At 30.8% G+C, this 17,410-nt stretch overlaps 1 protein-coding gene across 2 annotated transcripts in view; it reads right to left on the reverse strand.

Moving 5' to 3' along the window:
- LOC148277997 (uncharacterized) overlaps window positions 1–17,410 on the reverse strand; it is a 42,095-nt gene that overhangs the window by 10,044 nt on the left and 14,641 nt on the right. Inside the window, exon 1 of one of the 2 annotated variants that reach the window (XM_088232056.1) lies at window positions 5,496–5,611. The exons of the other annotated variant lie outside the window; for it this stretch is intronic. The gene's annotated coding sequence lies outside the window, so the exon portion shown is untranslated. Of the gene's footprint in view, window positions 1–5,495; window positions 5,612–17,410 lie in introns of those variants that run through there. 2 annotated transcript variants of the gene reach the window in all.

Genomic DNA, 17,410 nt, shown 5'->3' on the forward strand with positions numbered 1-17,410 from the left:
TGATAGTCCCCACAGACCCACACTCTGAAAAATACCAGAATCATATCAAGTGCCTATAAAACTTGTTGAACTTATCAAAACCTTTCACTTAAATATTGAATGCTGAATCAGAATCAACGATATTTCACAGATTGGTTTAAAATCATCACTGGAGTTCCTCAAAATTGCATCCTTGTACCGTTCCTTTTTATAATTTTCATGGACTTCACCTTAAGGAAATGAATTCCACTTGATTGAGAAATATTCATCTCCTCTTCCTAAAAACTCTGCAACCTAGAGTATGCCCATGATGCGGTTTTTATTGACAATTCAGTCAAGGGTCTTCAGGCCACTGTAGATAGCCTAAATAGGTACTCCACATGCATAAGTTTTAAAATCAATATTGCTAAAACCCATGAACTGTGTAACAATTCTTGCCTTCAAGCCCAAAATACGACTATGTCAAACCAAGTCATCGAAAGAGTTGAGAGTTTCAAATATCTTGGAGAATATGTTATGGAAAAAGGCAGATTTAAAAAAGAAATGGGAGTGCGGCTAGGAATTACAAGCCCCACATTCAACAGTATTAAGGCTATTTGGAGATTAGATATTTCTTTATCTTCTTCTTCGATGGCGTTACAGCCCAAATCAAGCCTTGGCCTCCCTCACCTTTTGCCTCTAACTTTGCCAGTCCTCAGCTGCCATTTTCCGATTTGCAACTTGTAGAAGCTGTGCTGCATCTTTTTTTACATCATCTCGCTACCTCAGTTTAGGTTTTCTAATCATTTTTTTATCCCCCAAATTTCGAGTCATCATTCTTTTAGTTACTCGCGCATCAGGCATTCTTTGAACGTGTATAGCCTACTTGAGCAGTTTTATGTAGGTTGAGATACTAGAGGTTCCATATATGCGGTACAATTCGACATTTTGCCTAATGCTCCACTTTTTTCCATCTTTCAAGGAATCACGGATTCGGCAAATAACTCCCCTTTCAAATATGTCCAATATCTCGGCGGACCTTACTGTTAATGTCAGCACCTCGCATTCATACGCCAATACAGTACAAATAATGGTCTTGTACAGAGTAATTTTCATTTTCCTATAGACGTTTTTTAACTTAAACGCTAGCAGCAAGGAGAAATATATTATGTTGCCCCCCAATAATCGTTTCTTTATTTCTGTAGTTTCCTCATTAGGTTAAGTTTCGTGGGTTGGGTTTTGGCTTTGAGTGACAAATGTTATTATATCTTCATTAATTCTCAAGCCCACACAGCGCGCAGTGGCTTCGAGCGAGTAAAAGATTTCTTCGTCAGCTTTTAAGGATCTTTCGACTATATTTAGGTCATCTGCATATCCAATTATCTGGCACTCTTGAAACATATATAGGAGCCAGTGACAATGAATGTTCTGTAGATGATCTGTTCATGTCAGAATAACGGGATACGAACATGACAAGGATGCACAAGCGCTGGCAGCCGACAGAGATGCTTGGAGGATTAAAAAAATATAATAAAACGGCGTTGCATATAATGCCCCAACTTGGACACCATATGCTCTTACTAGGAAGCTGACATGGAATAATGACGATGTAAATATTTTCTGACATCGTTTTAATAAACACGCGGATCATCTATAAGGAATCTTCTATATTTAGTATAGGACAGTTGAAAAATGACTGCAAGACCGGAGAGAGCGGTATAATAATGACATGCTCCATAGAAAAAAACATTAATTCTCAAATTTGTTCTGGGTATCGGGAAATATAACGTAGTTTGGAGTCTTTTCCTGCTGGGTACAAGATATTCTAAAGAAGTTGTAAGTAAAGAGTAAACAATCTATGTCGCTGTTCACAAATTCAAATAGGAATATACAAATTATTCGTGATTTTTTTGTTTTTATTATCATTTCGTTTTTAGTTAAAAAATATTTTTCAATTTTTAAGTATCCTCGATGTAAACAAAGACACAATAGTTCATTATTTAAACAGGTTAATGACCATTTTTATCGCCTTTGTATTTAAATTAATATACCGCAAGGTAGGAAAACAACCGCGAACTTTTAATTTATATTTTCTATTTATTTAACACGACTAACATCAGCGTCGATGAACTTAGCATCGAATCTTTTTTAAATGATGATGGAAATTCGCAAAAGGATCTTAATGATTCTTCAATAAGGTCCCAGGAAAAGCTCCCGAAGAAGCTCAATAAAATAAAAAGTTATAGAAAAGGATTGAAAAATTACAAAATGTATATCTCAAGTGTACTCTTAACTATACGGAATTTACCTTTCACATACTAAATATGTATGGAAAGTTATATAATATATTGCGTTTTGAAAGCAATATTTTTTATATTTTTTTTTATCTACCTATGAATGAATTTAAGAAAAGCTTCCTCTAAAACTTCAACTTAAAATATGCAATGTAATACACGACACTTAGTGCCTTTTATTATACAAAAATACATGCGTGTTAAAATAAACACTCTAAAAAAGTAAATATATTATAACACAGCGGTTCCATATTATTGGTTAGGTAACCGGTTAAATTTCACAGTAGAATGCAATGAAAAATTACTGCGGTCAAGCCCAACCGAATTATTCGTATTTTTGCTGATGTATGTTTTTCAATGTTGAAAAAAGGTTTAATTTTTTATTTTCTTCCTTACTTCTCTTCTTTTTGGTTGTATCCCAATTCATAAATATTTCAACCAAACTGGTTATGTTTTGAAAAACATGAGTAATATTATTCTATCCATTTTAATTACAGTTTTTTTTACGTCTAAACATCGAACAAATGCCTTTATATAATACATCTTTTGATCGAATTTAAGTATATTACATTTTGTAAAAGAAGTATCTAGCAAAAGAAGTACATTGCATTTCCATTTAATAAACCCTTAATGGAGCCTTCTAGAAAGTTATTTGTGAAAAATAAAATAAATGAACATGCGATGTGGCAATCTTATATAAGAACCGCTTTAACCTTTTTGATACCTCAAAAGGTTTCATTGAAAATCAATTTCATCGAGTTATTTATTACCTTCAACTATCATTATCATAGAAGTTTTGTGAGGAAAATTGCTTTTTTGCGGTTTTTAGATAAAATGATGACGATCAAAATAAATAGCTTTTTATTTGATTATTTGATGCCTTTAGCTTAAAATACATACTTACTGAAATAAAAATACACCTTCTCTTAACACCTTACGCAGAATCAACCAGCATCTTACGCTTGCTTCCCTTTCTAACCGTATTGAAGATGCTTAACGATATTGGCTTTTCAAAAATATGTTTTTTATATCATGGCAAAATAAGATTTTTTTTAAACATTAAACGACGCTTTTTAATGTGTGAAATTATGTAAATTTCCATTTCAGTTTTTAGTGATTAGTATTTTTCAAGTGATTATATTTAAAATAGTAATTTATACTTTACTTACTATTATTTTTATGCAATGTTGGTAAGCGTAACCAAGTAAACTAATATCCATTCTCTAAAATAAAGGCACAACTTAATGTTCTATCGAGTTTTAATTATTTTTAAAAATCAAAGTCATCATGATCATTGTGCCAGTATTATTTATTGAATTCGAGTAAAAAATTACTGTTTGGTATTTTTACTTTTAACTTTAGATAAATATTTTATTTTGATGAATTTAATTATGACGTTAATTGTGCGGATAGAAAACATATTAAGGAACATTTCTGCATACTTAACATAAAAACAAGTACCTTGGACTCTTCTCATATATATGTTCTTCATATTAATGGATAAAAAAAACGAAATATGCAACTTTTTATGGCCTGTATTACGTATAACACTTCGTACAAGCCACAAAAAGTGGCTTGGTGGGATTTTAGTTGTTTGAAATCAACGTTATTTTATTTGTTTCACAGTTTAAAAATATTCAGAGGCTCTTCGTTTCAGGTCCTGACCAGCTAAGAAATTCTTGTGTTTAGGCAGAACCTTCTTTTTATTTTTATATTTTTTCATTAAATGATGCTCATAAAATCAAAATAATAATAATAATATCATAAACAAATGAAAAATAAATATAAATGAGAAAACATACCGGTAAAAATAAAAATTGAAGCACACATATAAACACGAAAATATGACATTAATAATTAAAAATTTCAACATCAATATAAATTATAAAAAAACGATAATAATAAAAATTAAAGAATAAGAATAATTTAGAAAACAAACCATTTTCTAATTTATAAATGTTAATAAATCTTTATCTTGGAGTTATAATTTATTTTTGCTTTATTTGAGCATTTTTGCTTAGAGAATGACTTTCACTGCAATATTTATTTAATACTTTGATGTTATACCATTTCAAATATACGAGTAAATCGGAAAAAAAATATACCAAATAAAAAGAAAAACAGGAAATATTCATACTTATTAAAATAGAATGCTATTTTACTTGGGTTCAAAAAATTTCTTTGAATTTGTTTACTGATGTATTAAGTTTTTTTTATTTTTTTTATTGTTTTATTTACAGTTTTAAGTTCATTGGGGAGATTATTGCAATTTTTTATTCCTTTGAAAACTTAAGTATTTAGACCATGACGCATTACGTGTGGAATTAAGGAATTTAGATATTATTTTGGTATCTGAGTGACTTATTCATAATTCAGATAGTAATAGTTATAGTTTATTAACAAAAATAACAATTACTTTATCTACTACATACGAACTTCGGTAATATATTTCTCTGGATCATGTCTAGCCTGCCTAACTAGGTACAACCTGTTGAAAGGCAAAACATTTTTATGCAAAAATTAACAATAACATTACTACCTACAAGTTAATGTACTATACAGTTATACAATATTAATTTATACCATTTATTATTTAAAGATGTATTTTGAGTAAATTCTCTGATCTATCTTGACCTAAACCCAGTAACCTTTTTTTTTTAAATTATTGAATTGAATCCGGGTCAAATACATCAACGTTTTGAAAGTTTTATGGGCTGACAATTTTTTGTTGAAAATACTGTAATTTATTTATTTTTTAATTTTAAATTGTACAAATAAAAGTGACCATTGGCATAAAAATAATACTATTTCAAAAATTATTATAAATTTCTAATTGTTTGAATTATTTTTTAATTTTCTGTAACAAGCGCGTTTTTTTGAGTCTATAGGTGCTCGCTGCACTGTTTTCTTTATGTATTATAATGAATATATATTTTTATAAATGAAAAAAAACTTGAAAAAATCCAAAGTATTTCAAAATTTATTATCGGTGCTCAACGTTGGCGATTTGATTTCCAGATTCAATCGGCTGTACCGGATATTTTCTACCATATCCTGATTCACATTTCACTCGGAACTTCCGGAACAAATATTGTTTGACTATGAAATACGGATTGTTTGAAATGAGCGAATTGTTTTCTGGTCAAACAAAGCCAAAAAAATCCACAGAACCGAGAGATAAAATAAAATCTCAGGGTACTAAAGTTGATAGAAAAATAAACCCAAGCATTTTTTAATACATACCATATGCACGTAAATATGATTTATTGTAGAATAATAATAAATCATATATTTCTTTCAACGCCTTCTGACAAGAAGTTAAAATAAAACTGACAGCAAACGAAAAACATTATTGGTTTTAATCGCTCCAATTACTTAGCTAATTTTATTATTATCTCAACTGAAAGTACAATTTATTTATCATTTAAGAGGAGATACAATATTTAATATATCTATGCACGAAATTTTTATCAAAATAGTGACTCAATTTTCAGAATTGTTTTTTTTTTAAATGTATTTTTTACTTTTTAATTTTATTCGTGTAGTTATTTTTCATATGTTTTTATAAATAAACTTCTTAAACTTGAATATTTTTATGAATGTAATAAAATATAAAGTATTATAAATTACACAAAAATATTTAAATTTGTTGCAACAGAGAGGGAATACATTTTTGAGAAGGGGAATATGGGAGTCTAGGCATTTACAGGGCTTATGACCTGTCATTGGCTGGTTTAAGTGGCCACTTTATACATTGTTTAACATTCACCGTTCTGGCCAGTGACAGGTTATAAGCCGTGTAAATGCCTTGACTCTCATATTCCCCTTCTTAAAAATGTATTCCCTTTCTGTTATATGAAATATGAACAACTCCCTTGGGAGAAAATCCAGCCAGTCTGCAAGCATTTGGACATGCAAGTCTGCAAGCACTCAAAACATTGTTAATCAAAAATGAATCGTTTTACACAGTACTATTGTATGGCAAGCTGTTACAGATTCAGATGATTGAACATTAAATATCACCTCGGAAATTGGAGAAAAATGAATTATGTATTTTACATATTAATAAAAAATCTATAAATATTCCTAGAATTCCCACTAAGAACTTTCTAACGTAAGAGCTTCTCAAATTCAAACAATATTTTCGGTACTTATTTATATGCGTATTTCCTACACTAACACACTGATGAAAGGTGGTAAAAAAAATAAAACAGTTATTCTACCGAAATAGTTTAAATAGTACCACAAAAGAACTGTTACTGTAGAGAAAAACTAGTAAGAATATGATTAATTCACAAGTTTAAATATAACAGTTCAAAGCAGCGTAGGCAAAACCGTGTACCCTCTCTTTTCCCCAGGATCGCACTATTTTTATTTTGTTTTCTGTTTAATTTGAAACGCTGCTTTAGGCTGTTATTTAGAAACCGTTTTACACCAGTTTAATTGCGTCACTGTTAGTGCGACCATTTTTAAATAATCAAAACGCCCATCTTTACAACACACTAGACATCTTTCTTCGATAGTATTCATTAGATACATCGGAAACTCATTTTAAATTTGTGTGCGGTTCCATAGCAAAACATTCGAGTTTAGGCATGCGCATTAAAGTCCACTACTTTATTATGTTGTTCAACGAGATCAGCCAAAAAATAAATGAATAATCAGATTAATGAAATTTTGCGAAATTTAAATAAATTAATCAATCTTAGGTGTTCGAAATCTTCTTCGAAGTACACACATTTTATCAAACATCCATTTCGATAATAGTCGCAGCACGAGCCTGATAAGAGTTTATCAAATCATTTTGGAAAAAATCATCTGACGTCACGCGGAAAAAAATACTGTTACCATTGTATGTACGTAATAACTTTTTTGAAAACATTTTTTAATAGAAAAGACCCCATTCTGGACAAAGTTTTCGACTCAATGAATTATTTCAGGTTAAAACCGAGAAAAATACATTGGTTTAATATGTTCGCCTGGTAGTGTAGTGGTTGTCGCGCAGTTTGCCTATCATCCCTGAGGTTCCGCGTTTGATTCCTGGCAGCAACACGAAATATTCATTTAGTTTCCGGACTGGCACTTGAAACGTAGGATTTAACTTGTCTTACCTTTCTGTAGGAATAAAAATAAAAAAATAATTCGGTGCATAATGGTGTACTCCCCTCTTAACTTATGATATTTTCAACATTTTCAGACATTTTGCGATTAAAATTAGAGGATTTACACCAGGTGCTATTACACTCGTAATAACCTGCCGTCATCGGATCCCTCCCTATGTGACCTTCACAGTCGTTGATAACATCTGGAAATAATTAATTATTCACATTATATTCACATATTTGACACGTATTCACTTTAATACAAAATTCTATGTCCAATAAATCAAGAAAGTAATGCAAAATAAGAATTGATTTTTCAATGTAAATACCAGGTTTTATAGCTTGTATCCATAAGGGCCGATTTCAGAAAGTCAATTTCTTTTCAATAATTTAAAATATCGCTGCCTTAGTTCTTGTATGTTCAATTATTAGCAAAACTGAGTTATGAATGCCAAGATGTTCAATATTATATTACGCGTCCATGTATTATTATTATGGATAACTTACACAGCGCCATTTCCGTAATTTAACACCTCAAAGGCGCTTTACAAAGTGATTCTATTGTTAATTTTTTTTTATTATTATAATTTTTTCATATTTTTTATTGAAGCTTTTAAATTTGTAATTTTGACCTTGAGGTGATTTTCACAAAAACTGCGCTTTATAAATTATCCAAATATAAATAAATAAAGCAATTTATTTTGTTGACACATGCTACGGATTTATTCAAATGATTTAGAGAACGAGTGGGTTTTAAGTTTTTTCCGAAACATCACTTCACTTTTACAGCCTCGCACCTCTGCTGGGAGAGCATTCCATGCCATAGGGCTTGCGACCGCAAATGCGCGTTCACTAAATTTAGTGCGCTGTTTGCGTAGAGGTATAATAACTTTTCCTCTCGCCGTAGACGTAGCTGATCTAAGCGTGAGACGCCTGTCAGCTAGTTCATCTGGAATGCATAGTTCCCTTAGATTTTTCGGAGCAGAGTTGTGCAGTGACTTTTACATAAGCCAATAGAGTTTGTATTCGACCATCTGTGGAAAACGTAGCCAGTGTAGTTACCGAAATAGTGGAGTGATATGACTGAACTTAGAGATTCCAAAAATAAGTCTCGCTGCAGCATTCAATACAGATTGTAGGCGAGTTATTTTACCATAGTCATGTAGTTATAGAATTATAATTTGTTCCGTAATAATATAATTTAATTTAATCTGAAAATACTATTTAATAAAATAGTATTTTCGGCATTTTTGAGTGCCAGTCTCCACTTACTGGTTATTCTTATTTGACTTTAAAACAAAAAATGTCTCTTGTAAAATTTGCAAAATGGTCCATCGGGCATACAACAACTAGGGCAGCGATATGTAAGTATTTTACATACCTGTTTCAAATCTTAAAAAAAAACAAAACAATAATCATAAAGACGTAATTCATAAATGATGAGTACATGATATAAAGTATGAATGTCATAAAATGAAGTTTTAAGATAGAACCTTTTCCAATTTTCAAACTACTTACAAAATTAATATAAACCTATAAATATAAGGGAATCAGTAAATGTAAGTATCCTTTACAGTTATTTAATAATAATAATAAATATACAAGAAACTAAACAAAAAAATCTTTTAAAACTTTCTAATAGAAGAATCCTAACTGACCTAATATTACTTTATAAAGTGATCAATTCATTAATTGACTTGACCAAAATTCATAGGTTGTTACAATAAACTACATAATACAAAAAAGTATAATAAAATGTAACAAAATTTGTTCTTTCCTTGATATATTTGATTCAAAACAGCCTCGTTAAAAAAAAAATTACTAGAATTACCTATTTTAATTACAATAATAAAAATACTTTTATATTTTTATTCCACTTTTATTTATAATTTTTTATAATTTTTTTACCATCGACCGGGTTTCGTCGTGACCGACATCGTCAGACTGATCCATCCAGACATCCAGTCTGACCATGTCGGTCACGACGAAACCCGGTCACTGGTAAAAAATTTATAAAAAATTATAAATAAAAGTGGAATATAACTATAAAAGTATTTTTGTTATTATAATTAAAATGCAGCTCCACCAAGAAATGTCAGTAGAAAAACTCAATAAATTATCTATTTTAATTAAATATGTATTACTATCACGTTATTCTCCTGTCTCTATTCTTTATATGCATTTCAAGGGTAATTTTCTCAACAGAATCCCTCCTTTTTCCTATTTTATCCTTATCTTTTCCTATCCTTTTCATCCTTTCTAACGCTTTGGGAACGAAATCACTATTATTTAATTCAACTCTCTCGTATGATATTCTTTAAATATTTTTATATACTCGTACTTATTATTATTTTTTAATCCATTCATTAGTATGTCTACAGAAAGTATTATGTAGTCGTGAAAAACTTTAAATAGACTTATGAGGCACTATGTTAAGTTTTTAGTTCAATAGTTCTTAATTTAAATTCTTACTGATTTTGGTGCGTGCCACACCAGTGTATTGTTACTCTGGTGGGTAAAAGAATAGGATATAAAGATAGCACAAGGGCTATAATATCTCTCTATTTTGTTTTTTCTCGGAGTCTTCGGTCGTCACAAAGCGCACTGTGCTTTAAAATAAATTGTATACAGTCCACTTTAATCAAGATCTTTTATTTAGTAAAGATTGCCGCCATATTTAGCGCATACACATTTTTACACAATAGTCATATAGATGACAATAAGAATTGTTTATAAATTTATTGTTGTTTTTCCACATAAATAAAATAAAACTAAAAAAGCACGCAGCTCTCCAAAAGTGCTGCTTTGTCTTAAGTGTATAGTTTTACCTAAGAACTAAAAAAAACAATATTTTGAGTGAATAAATCGCTCTGGTAATCCATCGAGCTTGGTACATGGCACCGGAGGTCAGTTTTTCTTTATCCACCTAATGATACCATAGAAAGCTCTATGAACTTTCTATAGTCGTCTCTGACAACTATTACATTAGTTATCTTAGCGACCTGAGCGTGGTAAAAGTTAAGCCTAATTTTGGATACAGTTAGGAGCGATTCCATTGTTTCTCTACAGCACTGTATTTTCATCGGAACCACGTTTTTCCAATAATCATCGATTTTTTTAAGAAGTAGAATATCAAGACTCGTTATTATTACTTGCCTACATTTCAATAGAAATACGCAGTTTAATACCAGATCGTACACGTGATGGTGGCAAGCGAAAATAAACATTTCTCTTTCAAACTTTAGACTTCGATCACAGTTGGAAAACCTTTTTGTGAATCCACATTTTCACTTTAATTCGAAGAGGAATCTGCTTGCAAAAGTTTGTATGATGCTCAAGATGTTGACGAGGGAAGATATTTGATTCTCCAATTTTCTTCATTCGTTACAAAATATTTGGTTTTTCCTAATGAAATTTTGAACTCACTCACTATACACTGCTTATGATAACATGATAAGATATAAGAGTAGAGGCAAATGTATTTAGGTATAACACGACAGTAAAATATCTACGTATTTGTCTATATTCGCATTTCCAGAACGACAAACAAACGAAAATCCACATTATAAAAAGTACAATCCGAAAATGTTGCCATTCTGGTCACCAATCATACAATAAAAATATGTGAAAAGAAGATGGATATAATTTATCATCTCAAAGATTAAACAAATCATCTTACGCACAAGCTCTCATGTTTGAAACGACAGCTTACCTTACTTTTTATAGATGACTGTGTAATTTGGAGTATCTTGAAGCTTTGACAAAAAATACCCGGACGAAATAATCGAGTAGATCTACCTTTCCCGCCTTTAAAGAGGAGCCGGCGCGACGCGGCGCAGCGAATATTTCTGCCCTTCCGCCGATAAGCCCAGTTGGGCGCGCTGGTAGAACTACCTTTTCCGCGTAAAGTGTGTTTATGTGAATCAATATCGTAGATATTATTTTTCTCAAATACTACTTACCCACAAAATACCTAACACCGCTTTTGAAATCTAAGTCTTAGTGCGGTGCCCGGCTCAAAAAAAAAGTGTTTGTTGCTGAACTAAAAAAATTGCCCGACGGATTAATACTTTTTTATAGTTTAGCCATTTTTTTTCGTATTTAACCAATAACTATCAAATTAGAACTAATTCAAAATACGTACTTACTGTAATCAATCATACAACTTAAGCACTTTTAAGGTAGACGTGCTTGCTAGATTACACCTTTTAAAAAAAAAAACAGTGTTTCCTACCTGGATTATTTAACTACCGTACATTCACTGAGACTGGACCGCTGGGCACGTGCAAACCACGAGCCCTCTGCGTGATGTCGCATGCTTGCCCCAGTTCACACTACGGCAAATATCTACATGGCATGATAAACTGCAGAACGATGGATCGATTTTTATTATTTTACAATTATTTACTTATTTAATACCCGGCCAACGCAATAATCAGTACACCATGAGACCAACTAGTCTCCAGTCGATTTCTTTTTGCAGGGTTTTTACCTGAGAGTATTCGCAAAATTTAAATAATAATTTTGATAAAATTATCATTAAAATCTCTTTTGTTAAATTTTGCTATATTATTTGAATCGGGTTGTGGTCCCGTGGCTAGTGTTGCGGACTCACGGATCAGAGGTCCGAGGTTCGAACCCTACTCTACCGTAACTTCATTTTTATTTTCTCATATTAAGTTAAATACAACTCGTTGAAAATGGTCACCAAAATTGAAGTATTTAGGTATTTCTCTTTTTTTATTAATATCATTAACTATGGAGTTCTGTAAAAAAAAATACGAAAAAAAAATGATATTAAATTTGAATATGTACAAACGAATCTAATAAATGACAAGTCACTAAAATTTTACCGTGCCGCATGCCGTTTAGATTAAGATGATATGTGTGAAATCGGCTATTTTCCATTGGATATCACGCAGCTGGTGTGTTTATTTGGAAATTTTTGTAATAATGAACAGACTTTAACTATAAAAATACTTATTCAAGAATGTCCCTTTTTATAATACTATTAGATTTAACAACTGTCATGGGGTTTTAATTTTGGTAATTTCGGCAATTGTATTTCATTTAACGTAAATGTTTGCCAACGAGTTTTATTCATTAGTCTTATTTAATCATATTTTAATAGACAGGCATGGAGATCACAAAAAAATACTATTTATTCATTTGAATAAATTACGTAATATGTAAATTCTTAATAGTCCAAAACAGTACCTTTGATTATATTTTTATCGTAGTTTTTCCATCTAAAATGAAATTAATGCGCTCTGGTAGGACAATGATAACTACAAATTATTACATTGTTTATAATATCTAGATAATTTTAGTAATATTTTTATTTTTAGATGACAATTATCACCAAAATGTCTCTATAATTTCTTTTAAAAATATTAATCCAACAATTCAGGTCGTGAAACAGTAAAATAATATTGACTTAATTGTAAATAATAGATAGTAAAAACAAACTGCCTCCTCTTTCACAGTAGAAGCTGCTCGATTATAGAATAATCTACCCACTAATGTCAGAGACGCCCCCTTCTTTATTTACATTCAAATCACGTATGAAACGTCACTTCCTGAATATTTAAGATTTTCGTTTTTCCTTCCTCTTTCCTTTTCTCCGTACCCTTTCCTCTCTTTATAAAACAGTGTAGATATTTAGTCAACTTTTAATTTTCAATATATATATATATTTAGCAATTTTTTATTCCATAATGAAATCATTAATAAACCAACAATATGTTCATATACCACTGATTTTCCCAAATTGAACGGTTTGGGTAGGTAGGAAGAAATTGCCAAGACAATATGCCTGCCCTTATGCATATCTATGAAAACTGTATATATTTTTTTATTCAGGAAACATACAATACATTTACAAAGTTTAATATTTTACACAATTAGACTTAATTCTAATAGACCAGTGAAGTTTCCATATTATAAAGCAATTATATGTAAGGTAAATTATGAAAGTATAAAAAGGAGAAGGAAAAAGAAAAACATTAATGAAAGTTGTTTAAAAATTAAAATTTAAGTGAAAAAAAGATATTTTAAAGTTTGTAGTTAGTAATGAGTATTTACAAATGGAAATAATATTAATATATGTGGACAAAGTGTTTAAATAAATAAATAAAATTAAAGCTACCTACTGAGAGGCAAAATATATATTATAGTAAGTCTAGTAATGAACGAGTATGTTAAATATTTTTTCCTTTTTAAAAGTTGTTTTAATTTCTCATTATACAATTTAGATTGAACGATTTTATTTAAACAAAATATATTGAAATGTGTTTTCAAAGTAAAACGACAAATTATACTTTCCTTTTTAAGATCAATAAAAAAATAACGTATGTAAAAAAACAGCTTACCAGAATGATCTAAATCATATCACTCCCGAGTTTTGTTTCTATCCAAGTCTTGCTCCATCTTCAACAAAACATTGTTCAGGAATTCTCTCTTCTTTCTTTTTATAAATTAGTTTGATTCTCTTCTGGCTTGTTCCTTTTTTTATATTTATATATTTATAAATATGTCAACGGTTCAAAAAATCTCTTACAATAAAAAGTTTTACAGAAATAATCACAGCAGTGAACAATTCATTACGTAATAAATAATATGAAATATAACTACATATATAATTCAACTAAATAATTAATACTAAACAAATTCGTATTTTTTAAATTTTTTTTTAAACTGCAAAAAAGTAAAAAAAAAAACATTTAAATATAAGATGACAAATAAAAGATAACAAATTGAAGTGAGAAAACCTTATGTTCTAAATATAAATATAGCGAATTAAAATTGAGAATATAAACAGAGAACATTAACACAAAGTGACCAGTATTTAGCTAGGTTAAAATGAAAAAGAAAAATAATGCCACAATAAAATTTTAAAAATAATAGGTTTTTTGGATCAATGTGAAAGCCTGAATAATCTTAATAACACCTTTATTTTATTACACTCTCTATTTCGAAGAGAAAATGATTTTCTCGAAGTCTTCGGTCGTCACGGAGCGCACTGTGCTTTAAAATAAATTGTATACAGTCCACTATTATCAAGATCTTTTATTTAGTAAAAATCGCCGCCATATTTATTCAATTGGCTACACCAGCACACAACACACATTTTTCCATGGTATATACTGCTTCCAAAATACATTTTCTCGATCGACACTTCTCATACATTCTTCATCAAACCAGAGATTTCTATATTGTCTGGGTCTGTTTCCTATACTAGACTGCTGATTGTATTATTGCTCAGTGATATTTACAAAGATATGTAGGATATTTACTCAGTGAAAACCAAATTCCGCCTATATGACGCCTACATAACAGTTATTCTCCTCTACGGATGTGACAGCAAAATTCTGAGTTTTGAGAATAGGTGTCTCAGAAGAATCTTAGGTGTGCGGTGGCTTGTCTTTGTAAGGAATGAAATAATAAGAGACCGGACGCAGAAAACTACGGTGACAACTGTCATCAAGGGGAAGTAATATAGTTGGCTTAGTCATGTCATGGGACGCAAACCTGACTTGGGAGGATGTACAGGAGCTTGCCGCCGACAGAGATGCTTGGAGGATCTTCGTGGACACCATATGCTCCAACTAGGGAGCGGACGTGGAATGATGATGTATTTATGTTTTTTTTGTAATGTCTGAACTTAAGAATATTCTATATTTTACTTGTGGTAACACGATGTTACATCACCGCGTGTATAGAAATTTTGTAGTACAGCCCTTTAAGAGTTAAAAATAAATATTTAATATCTATCGAATCGAAAAATCCTTGTCAAAGATTCAGGTTCTATTTCACAAACAGAACTATATTTTTCATCCGCCTGGACATGGAAAAAAAAACAGGGTCTGAGCAATATAAAATGTAAATGCACTGATTTCTTTAATATTTTCCTTACCCGAAAGTTTTTTTTCCGTGTCTGTTGTGATCTTTCAAGATTAAAATTTGCTGATTTTGTACGATTGTGTCAAGTAATCAATTACGTAAATTTTGACTGTGGAATTTTTCTGTACAAAGCGCAAGCATACTTGAAAAGATAAAATCAAATATTTCCCAAAGACTCATTTTGTTCGATACGTTACATTATTTAAAACGAGTCATGGGTATTTGCGATATTATCTTGCATTAATAGGTAGGTTATTTTTTAATTATAATTAGGGAAAATCCGTTAACCTAAAAACATTTATTAGTTTTACTTACATATGTGAGGTTTATAGTCCATTATCGATTACACACACACGTGTTAACATATTTCACCTGAAATAGAGCAACGACCGATGAAGCAAATAATCGTTTTCTTTACAATCCGATACAACAATTTATGCAACTCTAACAGTATTGCACAGAAATACGAGAGCATTGTCCAGCAGAACATTAACATCGTCCCTTCTACGAAGAAATAAACAACAAAGGAACGTGGCCTATAAAGAGACCACAGGGCGTAGTCAACGCCCAGTTCAGTTCGGCATCAGTCAGCTCAGCCAGTCCGAAGACTCATCTCAACGCAGTCACTCCGTTCCGGCATGTGGTTCAAGTGCAGTCTCTTCAATCCATCATCGCCGCTACGCTCGTGCTACACATAAGTGCTGTATCTTATTCGCCGTGTAATAAATACACATTAAACAGCAACCTCGTATTTGTTTAGGGGATACTTATATTTATTAATTCCAGTAATAAATCAAGCAATCAGTTAATTAAAAATAATACCGAGGCAGACTTTCATGTCGTTCCGTGGTAGTGTTGTGGACTTCCAATCTGGAAGTTCGAGGTTCGAGATCTGAAGGCCTCTACTATTTTAAAATTTCTCACAGTTTTTTTACAATTTACAGAAAAAAAAATAAACTCAAATATTTTAGTCAAATAAAATAATACCATCTTCAGAACTTTTTATAAACTACTGTCGTATACATAATTGAGAAGATGGCCGATATTTACTGCAACATTAACGACATCTGTGGTAAAAAAGTAATACCACACACTAAAGACATTATGCTTTTTATTTAGCTGAGTTCGCAACCTTTTGACAACAATTTACTTTGCATGTTTGCCGACAGGGAGCGCCATTTAATGAAATAAATACAGATTTTTTGCAAGTTAGCAAACTGCATCGGAATTCACTCATGTTAGTTTCGTAAGATTTAAATTGAAAAAAAAATGCTTTGACCAATTTTGGGCATGCAAATATTAGGTAAATATTGATTAAATCATTGCAATTTTATTGTATATTTAGGCATGCTTTCTGAAAAAAAAATGGGCTTTTAATGACATCGCTTGTCCTTTTTAGCAGTTTTGTAACTTGCTATCCAAACTTTATTGTGGAGTGTGTTACATTATTTACTTCACAGAAAAAATCAGAGAGTTCAAAGTTATATATAAAGTTTCAGTTTATATGTTTAAAAACCACCTTGTGAGTTTCTGGCGTGCTATTCTGAACCACTCTCGCGGCACGAGAAAACAGTTTTTCTCGTGTATTCTGTATGTAAAATACAGGAGATAATACTGCCGCGAGAACGCAACAAGACACGTATTCTGATGCAAAGTTAAAATTTATCTTCAATATTATCTACGAAGTAAAATTAAGTTTTCTTTCTGTATGAAAAATAGCAGTAGTTCACTTTTTTTTCTAAACATGTTAAATTATCGGTTACCGACGAAGATACTTTGAATTTTCATTTACACACTTTTGTACATACATATCAATATTAGTTTATACCGTCTCAGTTCGTTTTTGTCCAACAGAATAAAACATAAATCTGCAGAAATAGAACTTTAGTTTTTTTTAAGAAATAGGAAAAAATTATAATCACAACAAAACACAAAATTCGTGAAAAAACCCTTTAAACAATTTGTTAAAATAATTTTTTCGTTTAATTTTTAAAAAAAAACGGTTTTCTCAGAACTCCTGTTTACTTAACTCAGTTTCGTTTAAAATATTCAATATGTTACCCAAACATTGTAAAATCATGACCCGGATTCAATTGAAAAAAAATATGAAAAATTGGTAACTGGGTTTAAGGTCGAGAAGGATCGGAAAATGTA

This window comes from Micrasema longulum, unplaced genomic scaffold (genome assembly GCF_059751315.1).
Source record: "Micrasema longulum isolate JH-2025_06_02 unplaced genomic scaffold, ASM5975131v1 h1tg000942l, whole genome shotgun sequence".
Classification (NCBI taxonomy): Eukaryota; Metazoa; Arthropoda; class Insecta; order Trichoptera; family Brachycentridae; genus Micrasema; species Micrasema longulum.